Source organism: Colobus angolensis, unplaced genomic scaffold (assembly GCF_000951035.1).
Source record: "Colobus angolensis palliatus isolate OR3802 unplaced genomic scaffold, Cang.pa_1.0 Scaffold40, whole genome shotgun sequence".
Lineage (NCBI taxonomy): Eukaryota > Metazoa > Chordata > Mammalia > Primates > Cercopithecidae > Colobus > Colobus angolensis.
Window position 1 is genome coordinate 1,295,664 of NW_012117377.1, and position 14,082 is coordinate 1,309,745.

Below are 14,082 nucleotides of genomic sequence, written 5' to 3' on the forward strand. Positions count from 1 at the left end.
CCCTGTAAGATTGAACTCAAGGAGCCTAAGATGGTTGTCCCTCCAAAGAACGGGTTTGCAGGAGCAACTAGAAGTAGTTTGTCCTTTTCCTGCAAGGCTTTTTCAACTGTGAAATCATTTTGACAAGATGCTTTGTCATATGCTCGACATCTTTTTTTCTTTTTTAATGAGGAAGTGACTGAGAGATAATTTCATCTGAAATGCTGCCACCTACGTAGCTAGAGATTAATTGGATACTGTCTGAAAAATTATTTGAGCACCTCAGAGACAGAGTCTAAGTAAACAGAAAGTGGTGTTAATAAAGTAGAGACAAATTATGACTATTCCCCGTCTACTTAACCAGATTGTTGGCAAACCGCTCCTCTTTCTGGGTATCCTTAAATAAGCTAAAATGATAATTTGGTATCGCAGCAAGTGTGGATTATACACAACTAGGATATTGTTGTCTCCTTCTAGCACAGTTATGAATTTGGCTACCTTTCCCTTGGAAGTTTATTTTGTACAGGAAGGAAAACAGTAATTTAACCACAATGGACTTTGTTGAAAAACATAATGCTATTAACGAAGTAAGTGTGTAGTCTTTTCAGCTTTGAAATTTTTCCTCAAGATCTCCAAAACATCTTTATTTTAAAATGTTTCTGGATGTATTCGTTCTTTCTTGTGTTGCTATAAAGGAATACCCGAGACTCAGTAATTTATAAAGAAAAGAGGTTTAATCGTTCACAGTTCTGCAGGCTGTACAAGCATGGCACTACTGTCTGCTCAGCTTCTGGCCAGGGCCTGAGAAAGCTCACAGTCATGGTGGAAGGTGAAGTGGGAGCAGGCACATCACTTGGTGAGAACAGGAGCAAGAGAGAGAGAGGAGGTGCCATACTCCTTTAAACAACCAGGTATCCCATGAACTAACTGAATGAGAATTCACTCATCACCAAGGAGATGGTGATAAGCCATTCATGAGGGATCTGTCCCCATGTTACAGTACCTCCCACACCTCCAACATTGGAAATTACACTGGATCATGAGATTTGGAGGGAAAAAATATCCAAACCACATCACAAGGATATAACTCCAACAGTGTAGAACACTGTTATTGGAATGGAAGAAAGAGCTAGATGTGGTAGTGTGTGACTGTTGTCCCAGCTACTCAGGAGATTAAGGTGGGAGGATCACTTGAGCCCTGGAGTTTGAGGCTGCAGTGAGGTATGTTGGCACCACTGCACTCCAGTCTGGGCAACAGAGCAAATCCTGTCTCTAAAAAATATTTTTGAAAAATAAAGTGAAACATGGCAACAGGACAGCAGTGGACATTGTGTAGGAGCACTCACATCCCACATTGACATATGTCAGAGCCAGTGGCACAGAGTACACACCGTGTGCATCTTCTATCCTTGGGCAGCTATGCTCTGAGGAAGCAAGGGGAAAGTTGAAAGGGATCTTATAACAAAGGCTTCTATAACATAAAACCTTCTCATATAACAGGAAATATTATAAGTAAACTCCAGTTCATACATTTTTATAAGCCTATACTTTCACCAGTCTAAATTTGTTGGATGGAGGAAGACAGGACATCCCTATATTTATGGAAATCTTGAAGTTAAGTTGATTTTTGCTGAACATTTCTCTTATTTATTATGACCTTGATGTGGTAATAGAAACTATTCCTGTGCTAAGGAAAAATATAAATTCCAGCTCAATGATAAATTGCAAATGACACTTGGCTTTAGGGTTGCGAAGGCATCAGGGGATGGTGGGGACTGTGGCACAGTAGGAATCCAGCCATCCCCAGTGGGAGACCTAGATTGTCACCATCACACATGAACAGGGTACAGTCTTGGCCCAATCTCCCTATTATTATTATTATGACAGGGCCTTTCTGTGTTGCCCAGGTTGGAGTACAGTGGTGCAATCATGACTCCCTGCAGTCTCAACTTTCTGGGCTCAAGCAATCCTCCCAAGTAGCTGGGGTCACGGGTACATAATACCACACCTGGCTAATTGTTTAAATGTTTGTAGAGATGAGGGTCTCACCACGTTGCCCAGGCTAGTCTTGAACTCTGGGCCTTAAGCGATCCTCCTTGGCCTTTCAAAGTGGTGGGATTATAGGCGTGAGCCACTGCACCTGACTCCCTGTTATTTTAAGAGAAAGGAGGCAAAAGGTTTTCACTTGAAATCTCCTGATCTTGAAGATTGCCTCCCCAAAGCATGTTATGTCACCTGTGAGATTTTCTTAGATTTTTTCCTCAAGCCCTCTCTAGCTCTGTATTGCGACTGCGTGATGTATATTTTCAGTGAGCCATTTTGCTCTCTCCTAGAACTTGACCTCAACAACGCTAAACTGAGTACCATGTCAACACTAGAAGACTGTTTTTCCACCTACTGTTTTCTGTCAGTCAGTGATCTACCGTACTCCTTGTAATGTGATTTTCAAATTATTTAGTATTTGTAGGTATAGTCTGTATTGCTTCTTTATAATTGTCTCAAAATTAGTTTTCCCTTTCTGTCTCCACCAAGCGCTTACCTAGGAGTACTCTCATTAACTTACTCCTGAACTAATGCAATAGCTCCGTTATTTTTATTCATTGCAGGAGAGAAATTTGGTGTGCTCACTGTAGGCTGGTCACCTGTCAAAGTGCTTGAGAAACGAAACTGTAAGCCATGTCCCCACACATGGGTTCCCATCCTGCTTTTTCTCTTTCCAAATGCTTGAACATCAGGTTTGTCATTCTCAGTTTCTATATTGATCATGCCCTCTAGCAATATCTATAAATCTCTCTTGCTGTCAGATGCAACCTAAACTATTGAGTCTAGTGTTCAAGGATTTACTCTGACTATCTGTCCTTTGCTTCGGTCTTCATTTATCGTAGTGCCTTCTGGGGACAAGGGGATCATACTTTCTTAGCTCTCAACTTGCACCGCCACAAACCCCATCCTCTGTCAGTCCCTTTTCCTTTCAGCCATCATCCCCTGATCCCTGCCCATACACACAAGAACAGTCGAAAATGTTGAGTTTTCTGTCTATGGGAATTTGATCGTGACATGATTTAGAACCAGATTTGAGAAACTTTATTTGAAGAACCAAATAGTAAACATGTTAGGTTTTGCAGGCCATATGACCTCTGTCGCAACTACTCACCTCTGTGGTTGTAATGTGAGAGTAGGCAAACAAGGTCAATGAAAGAGTGTGATTGTGTTCCAATAAAATTTTACTTACAAAACAGGTGGCTCATAAGCTGTAGTTTTCCAACCTCTGAGTTAGAATATCTTCCCCTACCTCTGTGTTTCTGAACTTTTTGCTCTCTGATGCTTCCTCATCACCATCACTAGAAAATTTGTTTCTGATTACCCGTGGCACTGCCGTCTACTGCTGTGTATGGTAATGGAAAGGCTACCTTCTGAAAGGTGACAACTTCCTGGATGATGAGACCAAATGTTATTCATCTTTATATCCCTGTATTCAGTAATATTGGCTGAATGAAAATATGAAGAACCATTTGCTCTTTGTCACTGAATTTCATAGATCTTGACATTTATTGCAATCCCAGTTTCTAGATAGAACTTAATTGAGCGAAGCAATAAAAGCTGAAGCAGAACAGAGTAAATTCTTGTTATATTTATGCTATTCTTTCTTCTACTTGCATATGAAAGTTGATAAAAGTATCGCCAAAATAGGTAGAATTTTGTGAAGTCAGTAGATTCAAACAGATGGAGGAAAAGTCCCTTGTTTAAGACATTAGAGTAAGACAAGACAAAGCTATTTTATGATTTTCGTGCATGCTAGGTACATTGAAACCCCTAATAAAAATATTACTAGTTTTTCAAATTGAGTATAATATTATCATTATTTTCAGATGATAAAAGCTTCAGTAAACCTGAAAACCCCTTGAAAATAAATGAAAAGCAGAGTAGAATTTAGTGCATGGTCTACTTAAAAAACTGTTGTTCAGAATTTAGTAGTTTTAAGGTACACAGGAAATCACCACTTAGATTTTGGAAGAAAAGCCTCCATGTACAATAGCAACAAAAAGTATAGAATATCTAGGAATAAGGTCAGCCGGAAACATGTAAGGCCAACAACAACAGAAAAACACTTCAGACTTCACTATGAGATTAAAAAAATAGCTGAATCTTTGGCAATACAGTGGCAAGTTTTTAGATAGGGAGATTTGGTATTGTGAAAATGTCAATTCTTTCTGACTACATCACATTTTCAATCAAGATAACAAAAAAATTTAGAAGTGCATACAAGGATAGTAAGAAAATGAACCCAAGATAGTATCATCTTTTTCAATCCTATCAAATGTATAAATCTTCATCTATACAGGAAAAATTGTATTGCTTTTTATAAAAGATAGCTGTGCTACTAAAAATAGAAAGTCAAGTGACAAAAATATGCTTGGATAATGTTGAAAAAAAAAAAAAGACAAAAAAAAAAAAGGAAAAATATCCTTAGACGAGAGATAAATACAAACCACCCAGTAGAAAATTAGGCAATAAACAGTTCACATTTAAAGGACTAGTCAGTCAGTAGTCATGTAAATCTCAACCACATGACTCAGTAAAGACATGAATATTAAAATAAGATGCACTGATTGGCAAAGATCAACAAGTTTGTTAATTCCCAGTATACTAAGGGTGTTGGTAGGTGGGTCCTCTCATAGTCTCTTTGTGAGAGTATTAATGGGTGCAAACTCATGGGTAAGCATTTGACTAATTACCTACCAACAAACTACCATGCAAAATGCCACATATACAATCTACCAACATACATACATACTTCAAAGTGTGTATGAAATGTGCATACCCTTTGACTTCTCCTAAAAGTCAAATTCCCCTCCCGGAAAGATTTCCTACTTATGTATTAGCAGAGGTGCAGAAGGTACTATTGCAGTGGACACAACCAGAATGTTCATTAATAGTGGACCACCAGAATTATAGTAAATCTCTGTTATAGAATTAAAGCAATTAAAAAGGAATCCGATGGTTTTGTAGATGTTAATACAGGTATAAGACAATCTTCACAATGTAAAGGGAAGAAAGTACAGCATATACTGTACTTAAGTTATGATTTCCCCTATATAACTTGTTTGACATTTAATATGCATAAAATTCCATAAGAATTGGTAAGAAACTAATGTCAGTAGTTCCTTCTAGAAAATAGGTTAGGAGAACGTTTGGGAAGGTTTAAAATTTATACCTGTCCATATGTTTTCAGTTATATTTATATGCTACTTTTGTAATAAAAATCTGGTTACAAACAAGGATTCTCAAACTTCTCCTAGATCTTCTGCAGCTACAGAAAGGCAGGATAAAAATTGTGAGTCTTTCTTTTTTAGTAAGAAAACATTTGGGGGGGCAGGCGCGATGGCTTATGCCTGTAATCCCAGCAGTTTGGGAGGCCAAGGCAGGCGGATCATGAGGTCAGGAGTTCGATCAACATTGTGAAACCCTGTCTCTACTAAAAATACAAAAATTAGCCGGGCATGGGGATACATACCTGTAGTCCCAGCTACTCAGGAGGCTGAGGCAGGAAAATTGCTTGAACCTGGGAAGTGGAGGTTGCAGTGAGCCAAGATCATGCCATTGCACTTCAACCTGGGCAACAGGGCAAGACTCTGTCTCAAAGGAAAAAAAGAAAAAGACAAAATTGGGGGTTATTTAGGAACAACTTCACTTCTCATTCTTGGTATCACTTACATAACTGTAATGAATGTCATCTAACCCTTTACACATTTTCCACAAGGTTTCAGTACCTAACATGCGGAAGGCATGAGTCAGGTAGAGGAACAGAACAATTCTTGCCTTCAGTGAACTGTTCATCTGTTTATATCAGTCATAGATGATTAATTAATGATACTTTATGATTTTTGCTATGTTTTGTGGCTTTAAGTATATCTTGGGGACATATATGGCCATTATTACCAAAAATAACTTGAAATTTGGCCATTTACTTTATTGTTTAGCTTTCTTAAATTTGAGGAACTAGTGTACCATATATTCATGTTCTGACGCATGTGCCCAGAACTTATGAAAATGTTTTGTTGATAAGTGGTGGTGGATTGTTCTGGCTTTGTTTCTGGATAGGTATATGGATGGTTCTCATGGGAAGAAGGAGGAAAAAATAATCTGTTCTGACCTCTTCCTATGCAATAGAGGGTAGTGCTAAAGAGAGCAGATGTTAACAATAGACTGGATTCAGGTGCTGGCTCTTCCCTTACTCACTGTGGGAACTTCAGCAAGTTATCTAGCCTCTCTGCAAATAGGAAAGTAATTGTATCGTAGGGTAGTTTGGGGGCTTAAGGACATAAATAAATGTTGCATACTGTTTAGCACAAGTACATGGTAAGTGCTCCATAATGTTAGCTAAAAGTAGTATTTCTTTTGCTGCTTCACCAATTCCTGATTGGTTGTGACTTCAAAGTTGGCAGTTCTGGTTTTCATTTGTATGACTTCAGGACTAAATGAATGTCTTATGTACATGCGGCAGTTGTGTACATGTTAAGCACTGCTGAAGAGTGCTCTTTGGCTGAGAGATCTAGTCGTATTACAATGTTTCTAAATTTATTTATGAAATAAGTGAAAGGAGCAAACAAAGGTCAAGCCTCAGTGCAAGAGACCTTGGAATCCTCCTTCTCTGTAATGGTCTGTTCACTGGTCTGTCTCCACTAGAAGTAGAGGCTGCTCAGAAATAAGGACTCTTACACTTGCAGTATCAAGCACAAGACCTAATGATTAGTAAATATCTCTTGAATTGAATCCATTCTGTTTCTTGTATTAGTATTAGTATTATTACTATTTATTTTTTGAGATGGGGTCTTACTCTGCCTCCCAGTCAGTAGCGCAATCATAGCTCATTGCAGTCTGGAACTACTGGTCTCGAGCAATCCTTTTGCTTCAGCCACCTGGGTAGCTGGGACCCCAGGCATGTTCCACCAAGCTCAGCTAATTTTGTATTTATTACTTATTTATTTTATGTTTATTTGAGACAGGGTCTCACTCTGTCACCCAGGCTGGAGTGCAGTGGTGCAATCACAGCTCGCTGCAGCTTCATTCTCGTGGGGCTGACTTCCACTTCAGCCTCCCAAGTAGCTGGGACTACAGATGTGCACCACCATTGTGGGCTAATTATTGTATTTGTTTGTTGACATGGGGTTTTGCCATGTTGCCCAGGCTGGTCTCAAACTCCTGGGCTCAAGTCATTTCTCCCCTTGGCCTCCCAACGTGCTGGGATGTCAGGCGTGAGCTGTGGCGCCTGACCCATTATTATTGTTTTTAATTCACACATCATAATTATACATATTAATGGGATACAGCGTGATATTTCCATACAGTTATACAATGTGTAATGCCCACATCCATCCGTCCATGTTAACATTTCCATCACATCAGACATTATCATGTCTTTGTGTTGGGAACATTCTAGATCTGCTCTTCTAGCTACTTAAAAATATGCAATAAATTGTTTTATTATAGTCACCCTACAGTACTGTAGAACACTAGAACTTATTCTTCCTATCTAGTTGCACTTTTATAGCTATTAACCAAGCTCTGGCTATCTTCCCACCTTCTAACCCTCCCAGCCTTCAGCAATCATTGTCCTATTCTGTAGTTCTAGGAGATTAACTTTATTAGCTCCCACATATGAATGAGAGCATGTGGTGTTTATGTCTCTGTGCTTGGCTTATTTGACTTAACATAATCTTCTCCAAGCTCCATGATGCCATGAATGACAGAATTTTATTTCTTTTCATGGCTAGACAGTATTCCATTGTGTGTGTGTGTGTGTGTGTATTTGTGTGTGTGTATATATATATATATGTATATATGTATTTGTGTGTGTGTATGTGTGTGTGGATATATATCACATTTTCTGTAGCCATTCACGCACTGTTAGACAATTACGTTGGTTCTGTATCTTGGCTATTGTGAATAGTGCCGCGATAAGCTTACGAGTGCTGATGTCTCTTGGACATACTGACTTCATTTCCTCTGGATATGTAGCCCATAGTGGAATTGCTGGATCATATGGCAGTTCTATTTTTAGTTTTTTTGAGAAAACTCCATACTGTTTTTTGCGATGGCTATAATAATTTACATTCCACTCAGCAGTGCTGTTTCTATTGCTTTTTAAACTCAATATTACTCTTTGCCTTCTAAACCTTCCTGGGTTGTTTTGAAAGTCACGTTCAGGGGAGCTCAAAGTAGTTATTGTGAAGCAAGTACAACGTCAAATATTAGTTAATGCTCACACACTCCTATGTGCCAGGCACGAATCCCACTGTATGATGTGTATTGATTTATGTAATTCACAAGTTGGCCGTATGAGGTAAAACGTATAATGATCCATTTTGACCATGGGGAAACTGACTCTCAAAGATATTAAGATGTCAAATAACTTGTGGAAGCACACACACATAGCTAGTAAGTACAGAACAAAAACGTGAGCCCTGGCTCTGTATATGTTTCTAGCCATCCAGCAATATTGCTTTTTAATTCCAAAAAGTTGGCAGACACCTACCTACCTACCTACCTGGAGAGCTCTGTCTTTCCTCATGAACTTCCTGCTCTTCTCCTTCGAAAACTTTCCCCACTTTCTCTATTATGAGCCCTTTCTTCCCATAGTGGGTAGATTTTGTAAGATATTAAACTCAACTTCTGGTCCCTTTAAAGTATCCTTATCATACCTAATGCTTCATTGCTCACAGAGAGCCTTCATGGGAAAGGAAACATTTTAACTTCCATGCAAAAGTGTGCTTTATATAAATAGGATTTACCCACTGATCTAAACACTGGTCCTCCTTCCTCCTAGTGGATATGGCAGGAATCAGAGGAAAATGTTTTTTCCCTATTTCTGATTTCCTGAGAGACGTTTTTGCTCAAACACTCCTGGCCTTGCTGTACTCTCTCACTCTTCCCACACACTCAGCTGAGGACTAACTCAGCTGCTAAGAAATGTGAGCAGAATAACCTTGCATGCTCTGCTTAGGGACCATCTCTTTTCTCTGTCTGCAGAAAGAAGGACTTGGCTGCTTTGGGCCAGGTTCTGAACTTAGGTGTAAACCATTGCCCTGGCAGAGGGAACCTGCCCTGTCCATTGCTGCCTGCAACAAGGTAAGTGAAATCAATCTCCATCTACCCATTCTCCAGGCCACTTTTCATCAGAACTCAGTGATCAAGGCTTTCATATGCTGATTCTTTTGTCTTACTCTTCAATTGTCCAAAATTCATCTGAGAAGACTAAAACTTCAATATTATACTGTTTAAGAAATAGAATAATCCTGACAGCTTAGCATTACAAGTTCCTCTGTTTACAGGTGAAGAAACTGAGGTTCAAAAACATCAATAAACTTACACAGCTTAACACTGTAGCTGAACTGAAACTAGGCCACAGATTTAGTATTTTTCCAGTAAGGCAAAGATTTTGCAAGGAAAAGACTAATATTAAAAGCAAAACACTCTTAGGAATTGTTTCTTTTAATACGATTAAGTACTAGAAATATACAACTGGTGAAGTTTTTCATTGCTGATATATTAGTACCTTTCATGCAGATCCACACAGGTTGACCAATAACTGTTCTCAGGCAGGTCTCCAGGATCCGTCTGGAAGATCCTAGATTCCTATTTGAAGAACTGTGGGTTTGGTTTCTTCTTTTTTTTTTTTTTTTTTTTGACGGAGTCTCACTCTGTCCCCCTGGCTAGAGTGCAGTGGCGTGATCTCGGCTCACTGCAAGCTCCGCCTCCTGGGTTCACGCCATTGTCCTGCCTCAGCCTCTTGAGTAGCTGGGACTACAGGCGCCCACCACTGCGCCCGGCTAATTTTTTGTATTTTTAGTAGAAACGGGGTTTCAACGTGGTCTCGATCTCCTGACCTTGTGATCCGCCCGCCTCGGCCTCCCAAAGTGCTGGGATTACAGGCTTGAGCCACCGTGCCCGGCTGGTTTCTAAACTAGACACGATAAACCAGGCTTCACTTGGCAGCTTGCCACCTTTTATCAGAACCCTATCAGATGAATTTTTCTAAAAAATTATACATCCTTTACTAAAAATATATTTGCTAAATTAATCTGTGGGAAGATGTTCTTATCGCATATTTATAAGATGAATATTTATTTATATCGTTTCTTGAAAACTTTTTTAAAATAATAGTATTAAAACATATTGCATAGGCTGCCAAGCACACGATAGGGATCTCAAAAGCAGGCAAGAGTTTTGTATTTAATTAATAGGCTCTGACTGAGCAGAAAATTAAAATCCCCTACTTGGAACTACATATAAGGAAGAATGAGAATTCAGACCCTAGGCATTATTGATGCTCAGTTGAAGGCAGCTTGTCAAAGCACTGACTTTTAATAATGACCAATAGTTCTTAAATACAAACTGTATGCAAATGATAAAATCATACTTCTGCCCAATTGAACCTGATGCAGGAAAGGCAGGTCCCAAAATTGAGGCTTAGCCCAGGAGGATTCTTGGCTGTACACAGGAAAGAATTCACTGGAAAGAATTCAAGGGTGAGCCAGTAATGTGAGACAGCAATCTTTTATTGAACATTACTACTCCTTGCAGACCAGGGCTAACTCACAGGCAATGTGCCCAGATTTGGTAATGTATGGGCTCTTGGCAACTGTATTTATACTTACTTATATTCACTTTTAATTACGTGTAAATTAGGGGGCAGGTTAATTCCAGTTGAGGGATGCGTTATTTAGAACTTTCTAGGAAAGATGCGGCAACTTCTGGGTCATGGCTGTGGAATGGGGTGATAACTTCCTGGTTGTTGCTATGGCATTTGTAAACTGCCATGATGCTGGTGGGAGTGTCTTACACTTAAGGGCAATGAGAGCAGCTAGGGACGGCTTTCATTGCCATCTGCTGGTTCCTGCCCATTTGATTTCTTCACTTCATTTCCTAGGGACCAAATCCTGTTTTGGTCAGCAGGGTTGTGACCGAAAAACAAGTCCTACCAATCTCCTACCTCGAATCCACACTATGTGCCCTTCAGTAGACAACTTAATATTGGATATATGTGTGAAGACAGATACATAAAAAACACCTAAACAACTTACCAAAATGTGTATATAGTTCAGACTTTTTTTTTTTAAACACATGGCTTACTTTTATTTTTTATTTATTTTTTATGTTCCAGAATACATATGCAGGATGTGCAGGTCTATCGCATAGTTGAATATATGCCCTGGTGGTTCGCTGCACCTGTCAACCCATCATCTAAGTATTAAGTCCAGCATGCCTTAGCGCTTGTCCCTAATGCTCTCCCCAACCCAACCTTCCCCCGATAGGCCCCAGTGTGTGATGTTCCCCTCCCTGTGTCCATGTGTTCTCATTGTTCAGCTCCCACTTATAACTGAGAACATGCGGTGTTTGGTTTTCTGTTCCTGCATTAGTTTGCTGAGGATAATGGCTTCCAGCTTCATCCATGTCCCTGAAAAGGACATGGCCTCATTCCTTTTCATGGCTGTATAGTATTCCATGGTGTATATATTTCATCTTATTCTCCCTCTAGAGAATCATTCTTTCATAAGAAAAAAAAAATGATATATTTGTCCTGGTTCATTTGGGTCTTCCTTTCCAGTCATCCTTGTATTGAAGAATTCTTTAACATTTTTCAGTGTTCCGTTGTACATTTCTGACTGTACTAAGACAGTCCCTTCCTCATGTCGCAGCTTCTATTCCAATGGAAAATGAAATTCTTGAACTCTATGCTTATAATTTTTCAAAATTCACATATTGGCTACAGGGTTCAAGTGTTTGGTTGCTTCAAATATTGTCATTGTTTCCGTCAGTTGTGACACCCATGAGAAGGAGGGTCACAGCAACATCCTTAGAATTGAGGTCACTGAAATCCGTGTAGGTGTGGGGTCTTCCCCACATGAAAGCATCAACTGTTAGGCAAGAAGCCACTGCCAAAGAGCAGGCCAGCATGTGGCCTTCTTGCTTTATCTATCTTCCCTCTAATTAGCTTTCCTTTTAGCCTACGGTCCTTCCCTCCAGTCCTTCAAGTGCAAATTCAGCTACCTCTTCTTTGAGTCACTCTCTCAGTTCAAGCCCTAAAATATTTCTGTTTACTTCTCCTGACCTGTACTGCAGTGGGATTTATGCTCTCTGAGGTTACAGTGGAATGGAGATCGGGTGTGGCTTAAGCACAGGTAGTTCACATTTGAGAGACAACCTGCCTCTCTTTGAACAGGGTCCTTCTCCTCACCAGCTGTGAGATCTCACCCTAGTTACTTAAACAGTCAGCTTTGCTTTCCTCTTATAGAATGGGGATGATAATAACAATTGCTATTGTGAGGAAGAAATCATCAAATCCCTATAAAGTTCCCAGCGTTTAGTAAGCACTCAGTAGATATTAGTTGTTATTACTGTTGTTGTTCATTGCTGCACACCCCATCTTGATTTTCTTTCTTCTATTCAAAGACAAGCGTACTCTCTTCTAGAATTCATTTCGTATTTCCTTCTCCCTACTTTTAGCAGCCTATAAAGTAACTAGAATTACAAGGGCAAAGGGGTAGAAAGCATACCTACTATCATTGGGAGGCCAGAGGGACCAGGAATTCTGTAGCAATTCCTCTGTTCCTGGTATCTAAAGCTTAAGTCTGTGCTGTGTTGAAACTTGAGGACAGTCAGTCTCTTTCGTAATACTTTTACCACTCCTTATTAGCTGATGTCTCTCTCTTTGTTTCTTTTTTTCTTGGACATATAGATGCAGAAATGATTGAGGGGGCAAACCAGATGAAAATGCTATAATGGTATCATCTGAGTATAGTCTGGCAGGAACTGGCCACTGGATGGATATTATGAACCCCATTTTACATGCAAAAAATTCAAGATTTGGAGACACTAAATCAGTCACCTCTGTAAAATTCCATTCCTATGCTTGCCAGTTTTATGAGTTTATTTAATCCCTCTAATCCCAAGTTTCCTCATTTGTTAAATATATACAATACCTATCTTGCAGATTATTTTAAAGACTGAAGAAGATAATTGTACAATAACTGATATAGTCAGGTATCTGTCATCTACCTATTTATATAGTAAATATCTAGTGTATGCCAGTGATTCTACTGTGTGTGTGTATATAATTATATATTATATGGTTGTATCTCCAATGACAACCTTTGTCTCATTTATCTTCAGATTACACCAGGAACTAATCTTAGGCAATTTCTTGTACTGATATCTTGTACTTCTCCAACATGGATGATACATTTTGAATGTAACTTTGTACAAGTTTAATGTGTATACCATATGTATACAGTCTGAAGGTTCCTAAAAAGAATTTTGTTGTTTTTAACTTTCTGCAGTCAGGGTCCTGTTTGGCTGCATCTATGCTGTTCTCTGCTGAGGAGAGCTGCCACCAAATGCATTTCCCTACCTCAACAATTGCTTTTGGAAATCTCGCTTTCTCAGCCAGTCCTCTTATGTGTATATGCATACACAGACACTAAACTAGACCTCTTATGCTTATAGTAAGAAGTACTTTAGGTTAGATGCATGCTAAATTAACTAGACAGACCCAGAAAATACAGTTGCATGGATATTCCCAAGTAGGATCTATTGAAAATAGTCACCAGAACCATGTTTCTGGAGAGTAAATTTAGAGAGAGGTGTTATTCTAAGGAATGCCGAAGAGGGACAGCATTTTTGGAAGATCGTTGTTGCTGATGGTAAGGATTAGCATGGCCTTTCTTTTTATCATTTGGGTTAGGCACCCCACGTCCTGATGCTGCAGTTACTCTTCATTTTATTCAGTGCTCTTCAGAGACTGTAAAAAGATTGATTATTATACATTCAAGCTTAATTGGCTTTGGAAAGAAAAAGTAAATCAGTAAGTACATTAGTAAGGAATTTTTCATGAAGAGTAGTCATGGCAGAGGGTGACAGGGCAGCACAGCACCAGAGGCTGGGGGTCACTGAACCCCATACCACACTGAGGATGTTGATTTCATGTCTCCCTTTGTGCTTCCTTCATGTTCTCACTCCTTTGCTGGCTCATGAGCAATCTATTTCCCCAGCACATTGCTTGGATGAAGTAGAAGCAGATTATACCATCTGTTCCAAGGTCTT

The 14,082-nt window shown here is 39.4% G+C and overlaps 1 protein-coding gene across 1 annotated transcript in view; it reads left to right on the forward strand.

Moving 5' to 3' along the window:
- CHRM3 (cholinergic receptor, muscarinic 3) overlaps positions 1–14,082 on the forward strand; it is a 528,952-nt gene that overhangs the window by 107,480 nt on the left and 407,390 nt on the right. The window contains exon 2 of the transcript XR_001003275.1: positions 9,010–9,108. The gene's annotated coding sequence lies outside the window, so the exon portion shown is untranslated. The remainder of the gene's footprint in view (positions 1–9,009; positions 9,109–14,082) is intronic.